Below are 11966 nucleotides of genomic sequence, written 5' to 3'. Positions count from 1 at the left end.
CAAATGTTTAGTTGTTGCATTTGCATGGTTGCTTTTGTGATTAAATGAAACTCTAAATAAATCATAACCTTTAATGGAGACAAACTTTGCTTTCTTATGCATTAAGAAAAAAATACGTCATCTGGTTTATCATGATGGGGCTCGCTAATGACTCTCTTCTACCTATTATCTACTGGTCAAAGCTTATACCTCTCAAGGTCCGATGCTTCATTTGGAGAGTCATGTTCGGATGTATTCCAGTGGCGGACTCCTTACATAAAAGGGGAGTTTAAACCATATACCAACATTGTCCGATGTATGGTAATGAATTGGAAAAGGCATATCATCTCTTTCTTAACTGTGAATATGCTCAGGAGGTTCACAACTAGATCTTCAAATGGTGTGGATTTCAAGCTAGAAGATTTAACAACATGTTGGACTTTCTCGATTGGATGGCTTCCGGTGGAAACAAGTGTAAAAGAAAGGTGACTGGAAGTATGATTCTCTATTGTACCATTTGGTCTATCTGGCTAGCCAGGAATGATAGGGTGTTCAAAAATTCCTATACTGTCCCTACAAATGTGGTAGACACTATTATCTCCACATCCTATAATTGGTGTAAGTATAGGAGCTCTGCGAGTTGTGGTAGTTGGGCGGAATGGTGTTGTTCACCTTTTGAACATCTCTTGTAATCTGCTTATTTTTGTTTGTCCCTTTTCCCATTTTGAAACTTTGTTTTTCTTTCTCTTTTCCATGGTTTAATTACTTGCTAATCATGGTGTTTTTAGGTAATATTTGCCATTTCAAAAAAAGAAGATTAACATGTTTGCATCGCAAGACTATTGGTAAATTCTCGAAGTCCATAGAAATGGGAAGAATTAGCTACAATAAGATTATTTTTTATATACAAAAAGAAAGGTTTAAATTACTTTGATCTGTACATTTTTTAAATAACAAGTGTTTGGTAAACATTTTTTTCCAATCACTATTGTTTAATCAAAAAAAACTCGCATTCCATCCACCAACTCCATTCCCCTTATCCTTGCTTCTCTTGCTAGTCCCGTTGGAAAATCTTTGACATTCCTTTTTGCTGCTTGGTAGCCTCCTAGATTCTTGATAGGAATTTGATGGTCCCTTCTTCTAATGCAAAAACATGAAGGCACGCTGTAAAAAAATAGGCAAATTCTAGGTTAGAAAACGATACCAAGGGATGGACCCCGATATTGCTCTCTGATACCTAAGTTAGATATTGGTTTGAAGTACTATTAAACTGCATGAGGTGAGAAAGTTCTACTTAGCTTGTTTTCTTTTTTGATGCACGACTTTTATAGGAAATTAAATGTGTATCGGTCCGGGCTCTTACTTTGTTTCTTGCATAGTCACTATTTGCCTTCTACCACTTTTATTATTATTATTATTATTATTATTATTATTATTATTATTATTATTATTATTATTATATATATATATATATATATATATATATATATATATATATATATATGTTGCATTTTTCATGGGATATGTTTGCCCTAAGATCTTTGCCCCGCATATACTGTTATTGATCCATATTTTGGTTTTTTATAACGATATGTTCCTCTTACTATTATGTTGAGAGGATCATGGGTCGTTATTTTATACATGTTCTGCCCGGGTACACCATTAAGTCTCCCAGTCTGAAAGGTAAAAATGACACCACATTTTTTCCAATTAGACTATGAACCCTCTTAGTAAACAAATCTTCATGCGTGGCTCAAACACAAGCTTCATTAAATGCATTCGGCCGTAGGTTAGTCACATCAACTTAGTTGATTGGGTTGCCTATATAATGCTTAACGAATCCATATATTTATATAACGGATAATAAGATTTTGTAATCTCCCATTTTTCATATTTCCTACTTTTTCCACATCTTCTTCTTCCATGTCTTTTGACATGTCATCTTTTATTTCCAATGTTGACAACTTTATATTACATCAATATGTTCATGAGTACCAGTTGTATATTTTTCATGGTGTTGTGTTGCCACACCTCCTTCCTCAATTCTTGATCCTCTGACGCGTAAAGTTGAGTTTTACTTAAGAAGCCTTTTTGTGGGTAAATGCTTTCTCCTATCTTTATTTTCTAGAAGTGTTATGTTAATATGGTGTCCATATAATTCATTTATGTCCCAATTTCATCTCTAAGATCATTTCATTTGAGGTGTTTTGTGTGTTATGTCCTGTACTTTTAAGTGAACTGTTGTTTTTGATATTTCTATCTCTTGAAGAAATATGGTTATTGGTATGCCTTCAGTAGTAGTCATTTTCGTTTGGTTCATGATCTCCTGGTAACAAATGGTGGGTGGAAAGGAACCTTTTCTTGGGTAGATTCAAATAGTGTTTTTCTTCCTAACATTCGTTACCAATCTGGTTGACGAAAATCCTATAACTCTGAGCTTATATAGATTTCTTTCTATGTTCTCTCACAATTGTATTAAAACATGTTTCTTTCCTAAAGTTTTACCTGCCTTATATGGAATTAGTTTTGTCTAGAAAGCTTGTGATCGGGTGCCTGTCTTATCCGTGAATTCTTCAAGTATATGAATGTTATTCTTGTTTTTCTTTAAATTGGTAGCCTGTCTTGGCATCTCTTTTTGTACTTACTAAATGTTTCGCGATTAATGTTATTTACTTTTACTTTTTAATGCAATTAATGTTGTATGAAAAAATAAATGCACATACAGTTTTTCTACTTACTTATTTGGAGAGATTACTCCCGAGACTTGTTTGTAGAAAAAGACATTTCAACTAAAACTCTTCCTTCATCATCTGCTAATCTAATCGGGTTGTTCTTACATTTTGTCGGGTTCCGGGAAAATGTCTTTTATGTGGACCAACTTTTAGTTGGTATCGATATTCCCCTAGATGATGGGTTTTCGTATATTCTCCTTAGTCTTGATATTGATATTGACTTGGCCCATCCTTTTTTTTATGTTCCGGGCACTAGTTTAGGTATACATAAATGGACATCCCTATCTCATAAATTTGATGATTTTTTGTATGGGATGATGGAGACGTCTTCATCAAGGACATATAGGTTGGTTGAACTTTGGAGTTATTTTGGCACTTTTTTCTGATGGTAGGATTTGCACCTAAGCGTCTCCTCTCTTACTCCTTTTAACCAGATCCATATTCTTAATATATTGTCCTTACTTTAGGGTCTTGTCGATCTTGTAATATGTTGCAGTTGTGAACGAGAAGGAGTCGAAATTGTACAATGGGTTGTTGAGTCTGGGTGATCGATACTTGTTCGCCGAAGTGAATTTTGTGCAGTTGAAAGTTTGAATTTGGCTGGTGAGGAGGTGTTGTTTGAGGCTGGGAGGCATCACGTTGAGATGACTGATCGCTTCCATGTTGCTTCTGAGAGGATTTCTTTTTTTTGGAGAACCAATGTTCACTTTGAGAGGCTTACTACGAGGCTTTCCTTATAGAAAATAAGATTGTGTGTGCTCACCTTGTTGAGTCTTCTTAAGTGTTGTATATCTGAATTGGCTATGCTTATTGTCTTAGAAAGCATTTCAGTAGGGATAGTTTTTAAGTTTAACCAATTTGTTGGCTTGGTTATTTGGTTGAAGAAATGTAACATCCCAAAATTCAAGGCCAAAAATTTCATTTTTTAAATAAGTTATTATAAAACCATAAATATAAAAACATCCATAATAACTTCTCATGTCAAAACCAAGTAGAAATAATCAGAACATGTTATCATAGAAAAATATCAGAGTGTAATCCCCAAGATCTCATGTGCGGAAATATAGTATGTTGCGATGCGATTAAGCCTGCTCCTTTCCCTTGAAAATGAAGTACCTGAAACCAAAACTGAAAACCGTAAGAACGAAGCTTAGTGAGTTCCCTCATCATACCACATACCATACAATTACATACTGTCAGGCATATCGGGGTGCCTGACCTACCCTGTTGAGCATACTGGGGTGCTCAACCTACCCCTTCGGTTTATCTTAACCGATTACGAGGACTATTTCACCCCCTACTACTACCATATAGAAACATAACATAATCATACTGTTAGACATATCGGGGTGTCCAACCTACCATTTTTCTCTATCGACCGGATATGGGGACTATTCCCCCTACTACCACTATCACATAACATCACATCATGAACATAATGTTAGGCATGTATGGGTACTGACTACCCCTTCGGTATCTTTCGACCGGTACCAAGGGTTTATTTCACCCTTACTACTACTAACACATATATCATAGCATCCTAGCACATAGAGCATATCAGATAGACACAAACCAGACACTTATTACAAAGACAATCATCTCATACATAATAAGTGGGCCGTCAGTGGTGCCTTAAACCCACCTCTACTAGAAGCTAACTAACCTCACACTACTGAAGTCCCGTAGACACAATCCCAGCTATTGGATGATAGATTCTCGATCTGTCAACATCAAAATGAATCCCAATTAATAATTGGGCTCTAACACATAACCATAAGCACATACTTAGGGTAAATACTACTTTACCCCTAACTTAGCTTTATTCAAGCCCAAGGCCTAAAAGTCAACTATGAGTCAAAGCCCAACATATGTCCTGATTTTCCAAATTGGGTCGAAACCTTTACATGGTCTTATTCTAAGGCCCAACCATCCAGTCCAGTCCAACATTTGGCATTTCTAATGGCCAATATCTTATAATCATGAAGGCCCAATTATGGCTCATCGATGGTATAATTTTCCAAATTGGGCCTAAACCCCTTACATGGGCCTTACCCTAAAGCCCATTAAATTATTCTAGTCCATTTGATTGTTCTTGGATGGCCTAATATTGGCCCAATCACCAAAGCCCAATAGAAAGGCCCAACATAAAGCTCAAGTGAAATTAGGTTTTCACATAAAATGATAATTAGGGTTAAGTGTTTCTCACTTAACTCATTCAGGACTTAATCCATTAAGTCCATCACTCTACTAGGTAAGTCATATGGTGTGATTGGGTGTAATTCAAAATTCCATTCCAATGGCCCACATCTGGTTCCGATAAGTCCAAGGTCTATATATCCAAAATCAGGGTTTTCTAACCCAAATCCCAACCCAATAGACCCAATACCAAGTCCTTAGATCAATTAGGGTTTATTAGGCCCAATAGGGTTTTATTAGGCCCATTAGGGTTTTAGTCCATTTTACCAAACATCCCAAAACACAACAAGCACACCGCCACCCCACAAGGCGGTTGGTGGCGGCAGCCACCACCTCATGGTGGTGGTTTTGAGTCTTTCTTATTATTATTCCAATTTCTAATTACATTTTACAAGGCTAAATATCAAATAACCACACACAACCACTAAGAGCACACACATACGGTGGTACGTGGTTGCAGTCACCACCTCACGGAGGTTGTGGTGGTGGATGTTCTTGTGATTTCCGCCAAACAAAGCCACTCACGACACACACACACACAGAAATAACACACACACACATGCCTTCTTGCTCGGAGGATGAATTTAACCACCTACCTGGTGGTGCATGAAGATGGCAGTGGGAGGAACAGCGGATGGGGTGGCGGTGGCAGTCGACGCGGAAAGGCAGGCAGCAGCAAGGAGCGACATGGGCGGCGGTAGGATGCGAGCTAGCTGCTATGGATCGAAATAGAAGCGGAAAAGGGAAGGGGCAGTTGCAGTTTCATCCTCGTATTCTCTAGTAACAAGAGCATCGGTGGTCTAAACAACAACTAGGGAGAAGGCGACAACAATGGAAGAGAAGCAGTGACGAATACAAATCGCTCCTCCGTCTCCGACTGACGCGACGTCGGCAGCTGTTGCAACTCCCACGATCCTCGCTCCCCCGCTCCTACCGAATAACACGACATCGATTCATGGTTCTTCTTCTTCACCGGTAACGGAAAGGTTGGTGGCTTCTGGCTTCAATTGGTGGAGGAGCGGCAGCTGGAGAACAAGGGGTGATAAGGTGGCGGCTGGGAGGGTGTTTAGGGTTAGGGTTTGGTGCTATGCAAGGCCAAAGAGAGGTGGCGGGTATTTGACCCCGTCCAAACAAACTTCATGCCATATTGACAATTCCGACCCCTCCCCCTCTATTCCTATCAGTTATCATCAAATATTTACACTCTAGCCCCCTGATTCTAAAATTCCTTTCAACACAAGTCCAAAGAAATTGCCAATCAGCCCCTAGCATTAGAATTCTTTTCATAATTGGTCCGAAAGTTACATTTTAGCCCCCATTTCCAGATTTTAATACATTTAAGTCCCGATAACAAACACTCCTAACAACTTACTATCACCTTAAGGCTAAATTAAAATAATATAAAATACATCTCGGGGTTTTATGACCATTATTATTTATTTTATTTGTTTATTTATTTATTTAAAAAACGAGGTGTTACAAGAAATTTTTATCGTTTGATATGTGTATATTTATACACATAATTATACATCATAATTTAATATTTCAATTACTTTATGCCCTGGTTACAACAAAAGATACTTTATTTGCTATGAATTATGTTGTAGGGACAAAAGTCATGCGTGGAGCAAAATAGAAGTTTGAAGCTGGTAGCCAGATGCTGGAAGTTGGAAGTTTGGATCAAAGCTCTTAAATGATGAAAAATACACCCAACACGGCGTGGTGACATGAAGATTCCCGATCAATTTCGAAGACTTGTAAAACACGGATAAACACGAAGACCACGATGTGGTGAACTTTCCACGCCATGGTGATCTGATTTCGAGAAAACTATATAAAGACTTCATTCTACTCTAAATTTGGACTTTTGGCTCTAAAAAGAATCATCACTTTTGAAGGAGAAACACTTGTTCTAAGGCTTGGAAGCAAGGAATTCAATCATACCACTGGAAGTAGGAGGATTTAGGCAACCAATCTCTACACTTTGATTTTTAATTAGTGTTTACCATGTCAAACTCTATGAATTTCGATTGTGTGCTCTTGTTTGCTGAAATCATGAGCTAAATTCTCATGACTTTCGTTTAGTGTAGGGTGGATTGATTATTTGTGGATTGGATTTAATTTTTTTTGGTTATTAGTTGATTTAACTTATTAAAGAACCTCAAGTACTTTTGATAACTATTTTGTAACGCCCGTAGATCCGGGCTAGTCAATTTAGAGACAATAAGTGTTGAAAACGACTTTTTGACAAAAGATTATTTAGAATAAATAATCTTAACCAAGTTGTAGAATACGTCACAAGGTTTCTGTACATATAAAGAACGCCGAAATCCGAGTTATAACGAAGAAATTATGACCCGTTGAAGTTTCGCGACGGAACTGACACGATACCGGGAAGCGTAAATAGTGAATTTACGATAGAGCGAGATTTAGCCTTAGCGATCTAAACGAAAGTCGTATAATATGTTAAACTAAGAACATCAATGAAAAGAACGCCCAAATCTGACTTTGTATGAAGAAGTTATGATTTTTCGAAGTTTCGAGTTAGCAGTGTACAACCTGAAATTCGAATATTAGATCGAGCGGTTTTTAGCCAACTCAACCTAAACGAGAATCGAAGATCTTGTTAAAAGTAACGTAAAAAGAAAAAGATGTGTGAAAACGGAAGTCGGATGAAGAAGTTATGAGGATTTAAAGGACCAATCCTATCCCGGCCTGTTAATAATATAAAATTTAAAATCGAATCAAAATTAGCCGATGGAGTATAAACAAAAGTTGTAGAGTACGTTCCCACCTTCGCGTGGATATAAAGAACGTTCAAAACGGAGCTCGTATGTGAAAGTTATGAATTTTAGAATTCGGAGTATGAATTTGCGAAGGCTGATAAGAACTTGATGACGTGGCGCGTTGTGGGCCGTCCATCGCTGATCAGTGAACGCTTCAGATTCGGACACGCCTCGCCTCGCTATGACCAACGTCTGAGGTCAAGTACGCGCGGCGTACCTTCGGCCTTATCTCTTCCGATGAATGCAAGACAGCTGGGTCCAGGTGGCGCCCTTATCCGAACGCCCAGCGTAATCCGAGGCCTCGCTGGGTATAAAAAGGGGCGAGGGTCTCCAACATTTTCACACCATTTCTTCTTCTTTCTCTCACTACTTTCTATCTCTAGCTCCCCTAAACCTCCTTAAGCCCTATATAAAACCCCTAGCTCCGGAGGGAAGCCCCGAGGCTCCTGGAGTCCCGAGAAAAAGAGTCTTTCGGTTTCGAAACGCCGCTCCAATTAAGTTCCGGTTTTCGATAAAATTCATTGTAAGTGTGCTACGCTTACGCAGTTTTTAATATAGCTTTCAAATAATTATAGGAATGTTATTAGATCCTTAAAATAATTATTTGAGCTATTATTATGAGTTATACTGAGTGTTGTTTAACACTTATATAATAATAATAATAGTCAAACTATTAATTTGTTGCGGTTATCGTTAGACTAAACCCTAGTGGTATTGGTACTAGGGTTTTATCGAAGGAAAGTTGTTTTGAGAGTATCGAAGCATTGTCCGAGTGCTGAGTCACCACCTATCAGGTGAGTGCATAGTCCCTTTCATGAACATGATTTTAATACAAGTATTGATTGAAGTATTAATTATATGTTTATGTGCGAGTTATTGATGTTGCCTGAAATACGTGTTAAAGAACATACCTGATTATATTTGATAATTTAGGATAAAGAGTATACCTAAATTAATTATGAGGAATATTGGGTAGTATTTTCTTACGAGTACAAGTGAGTTATACTCAGAGAATAGAATTTAGTATATGTCATTTATCCGAGATCATGGATTAGACACAGTCATTGTCCCTAGTCCGAGAGTATGGATTGGACATAGTCAACTGTCATTAATTTGAGGGTATGGATTAAGACATAGTCAGTTGTCCTTAGTCCGGGAGTATGGATTAAGACATAGTCAGTTGTCCTTAGTCCGGGAGTATGGATTAAGAAAGTCATCCATCCTTAGTCCGGGAGTATGGATTAAGACATAGTCATTCATCCCTAGTCCGAGAGTATGGATTAGGTAAAGTCGTTCATTTCTGATCCAGGAGTACGGATTAGGTAAAACGACTAATCTTAGGTCCGAGAGTATGGATAGTCTCGTTGTGAGGATCGACGGGATGGGATAAGAGTTGTTTATAAATATGGTGAAATTGTATATTTTGTGAGTTTTAAACTATATATATGATATAAAATTGTGGGATTGAAATCCCTATGTACTCACCAGGTTTCCCAACCTGACCCACTCAGTTTATTTACATTACAGGTGTTGATATAAAGTCACATTACACTAAGAGATTAAAGAGATGTAGATCACTAGTGTAAATAAATGTAAATTCCGTTTATGCTTATGTTTCTGTATTGACGATGACATCCCAAACGTTTTAACATAAATAAAATACGTTTCTTCGAAAATGCTTTGATAACGTATTTATCGTGTTTTTCTAGGAACAAATTCCGCAACATTTTTATGAAAAGAAGTACTCTGATTTTTATAAAGCATAAACAAAATCGGTCTTTTCTTTCCGTGAAAATGGGGATGTCACATATTTTCTCTACTTATTGATGAATTTGATTAAGTTAGTATGACTATCTTACTTAGTTGAATTTAAATCTTATGATCTTTTGAATTGCAAAATTGTAGGACTAGAGTTTTGAACAAAGCCTAGGGTGAAGTAGAAAAGTGGGTAAAAAGGTATATGAGCTAATATATGACGACAAATCATGTATTGAATTGAATCAATAAACTAAATTGATCATTTGATTATAAGTCTAATCAATTCGAACCGAACACTAGTAAACTTGTAAGTTTGTTCTAATCAATTCGAACTGAACACTAGTAAACTTGTAAGTTTGTCCGCTTGATCACCGAATAAATAAGCTAGTTTGCTAAAGGATTACATTAATGAATATTAATTTGGTCATATTAGGAATCGGTAACTAAAGAAATTAAATCCATTGCACTTCCATAAATCAACCATAATAACAAGTAAATCCGAAGCTAAACGAAAGTCTCTTACTCACCTTGGTTAATTCAATTTTTGTTCTCTCACCTTAGTTTAGTGTTAGCTTAATTGATTGATAATAGCTAGTTTGGTAAGTTAAGTTTCTAGTCTTGAAAAACTAGAAAAACAAAACATTTTCTTTAATTTCATTAGTAATTAGTTAGTAGTAGAATAAAGTAAATTAAAACATCGTTCCTTGAGTTCGACACTTGTTCTTACCATAGTTATACTATTACACGATTAGGTACACTACCTAGTGTGTTTAATAGTCTAGTGAAAGATACAGTAGTTTTATAAATTTAAAACTTGGACAAATATATATATACACATTAAATATTCATCAAGTTTTTGGCGTCGTTGCCGGGGAACGGTGCAATCTTAATTACTTTTATTTGGCTATTTTATTAGGATTAGTCATTGTTTAGTGAGTTTTATTTTTATTTTAGATTTTACTTGCTATTACTCACCACGACGGGTAATTTCCACCACACCATGACATCGTAACAGTAGGACTTTATTTTTTGTTTTTGTTCTTTTTACGTGTTTCCTTTATTTATTTGCAGATTGTTTATGACCCGTGGATCAAATTCCTCTTTGATCCCACCATTTGAAGACCTGGAATCCGCTTTTCGCAAAAACAAAGATAAAACCGTAGGAGAATCTAATACACCAAGGAAGTCACCTTGTTAAGAATCTCAAGTCGGTTTTTAGCAAGAAGAAAGGAAAATTGGGGGAAACAAGCAAAACAAAAAAAGACAAAGACACAAGAAGCAATCCAATGAAGGAAGATACCGAGTATGAAACAGAAAAGGAAGAAAGCAAAATTGAATCTGAAACAGAAAGCGAGCTAAACAAAGAACCCGACGACACCATGGCGAACATTGCCAACCTCTCGATTGAGGCATACAAAAAGAGAATTCGAGACGACACCAGTATGGGGCTTGTGCAACCCACCATATCCGCTACTGCCACATTTGAACTTAAGGGGCACATCCTTGCTGCATTAAAGGAGATTCCTTTCACCGGAAAGGATCATGAAGACACTTATAAGCAACTAGATGAAGTTAACAACATCGTCGACTACTTTAACATTTTAAATGTACCACGATAAATGGTGTTGCTAAGGATGCTCCCTATCACTTTTAAGGCAGGCGCGAAGGATTGGCTGAAAGCACTACCATCGGGTGCGATTACTACATGGGAAAAAATGTGTGAGGAGTTTTTGGAACAATTTTTCCCACCATCTAAAGTTGCTAAACTCAAAAAGGCCATTGCCAATTTTGAACAACAAATGGGAGAGTCGATGTACGAAGCATGGGAGCGCTACAAGGGTCTAATTAAGAATTGCACATAAAATGACCTCAATGTGCAACAGGAAGTGTCGATCTTTTATGATGGGGTAAACGTCACCACTAGACAACGCCTAGAATCTCAAGGCCCCTTAACAAAGAAAAATATGGCAGAAGTTAGGGAACTCATTGAAGAATTCTCTAAGCACTCTAGAGAATACCATAATCCAAGGAATGACGTAACGAGGGGTTCAGCTAATGTTGCTTTGGAATATATATTAGCGGTAATGACAATGTTGTAAAACATGGATAGAAGTCTGAATAAGATGGATCAAACAATCCATGCTATTCGGGTTGGGTGTGAAAACTGCAACCGGCCGTATTTGACTAAGGATTGTGACCTTGATGAAAATGGAAACCGAAAGGTTCAAGCTTGCAACTCAAGTGGTGATCGTTTTGATGAAGATTGGAGAAAACCTAAGAAAAAATGGTTACCCTATGATGAGTATAAAAAGGCCAAGGAAGAAAAGTACGAACAAAAAGGAAGAGGCTTTTACCAAAGAGAGGAACCACCAGTTGAAAAGAAATCTGATTTTGAGACTATGCTCACCTAATTTGCAGTCGCATTTGAAAAAAGGCATGAGGGAACTGAAGCAACAATTAGAGAACAACAATTAATAACGAAAGAGAAACAAATAATGATGAAGGGACAACAAGA

At 37.1% G+C, this 11966-nt stretch overlaps 1 non-coding gene across 1 annotated transcript; it reads right to left on the bottom strand.

The window, feature by feature from the left end:
* Positions 1-11214: 11214 nt before the first annotated feature.
* Positions 11215-11321, bottom strand: LOC145019077 (small nucleolar RNA R71). The gene has a single exon (XR_013667397.1). It is a non-coding gene; the product is annotated as a small nucleolar RNA R71 (small nucleolar RNA).
* Positions 11322-11966: the final 645 nt, after the last annotated feature.

The sequence above is a fragment of the Lactuca saligna genome, chromosome 9, assembly GCF_052625555.1.
Source record: "Lactuca saligna cultivar CGN05327 chromosome 9, ASM5262555v1, whole genome shotgun sequence".
NCBI classification, from domain to species: Eukaryota; Viridiplantae; Streptophyta; class Magnoliopsida; order Asterales; family Asteraceae; genus Lactuca; species Lactuca saligna.
This window is presented reverse-complemented; position numbering and strand designations above follow the sequence as displayed.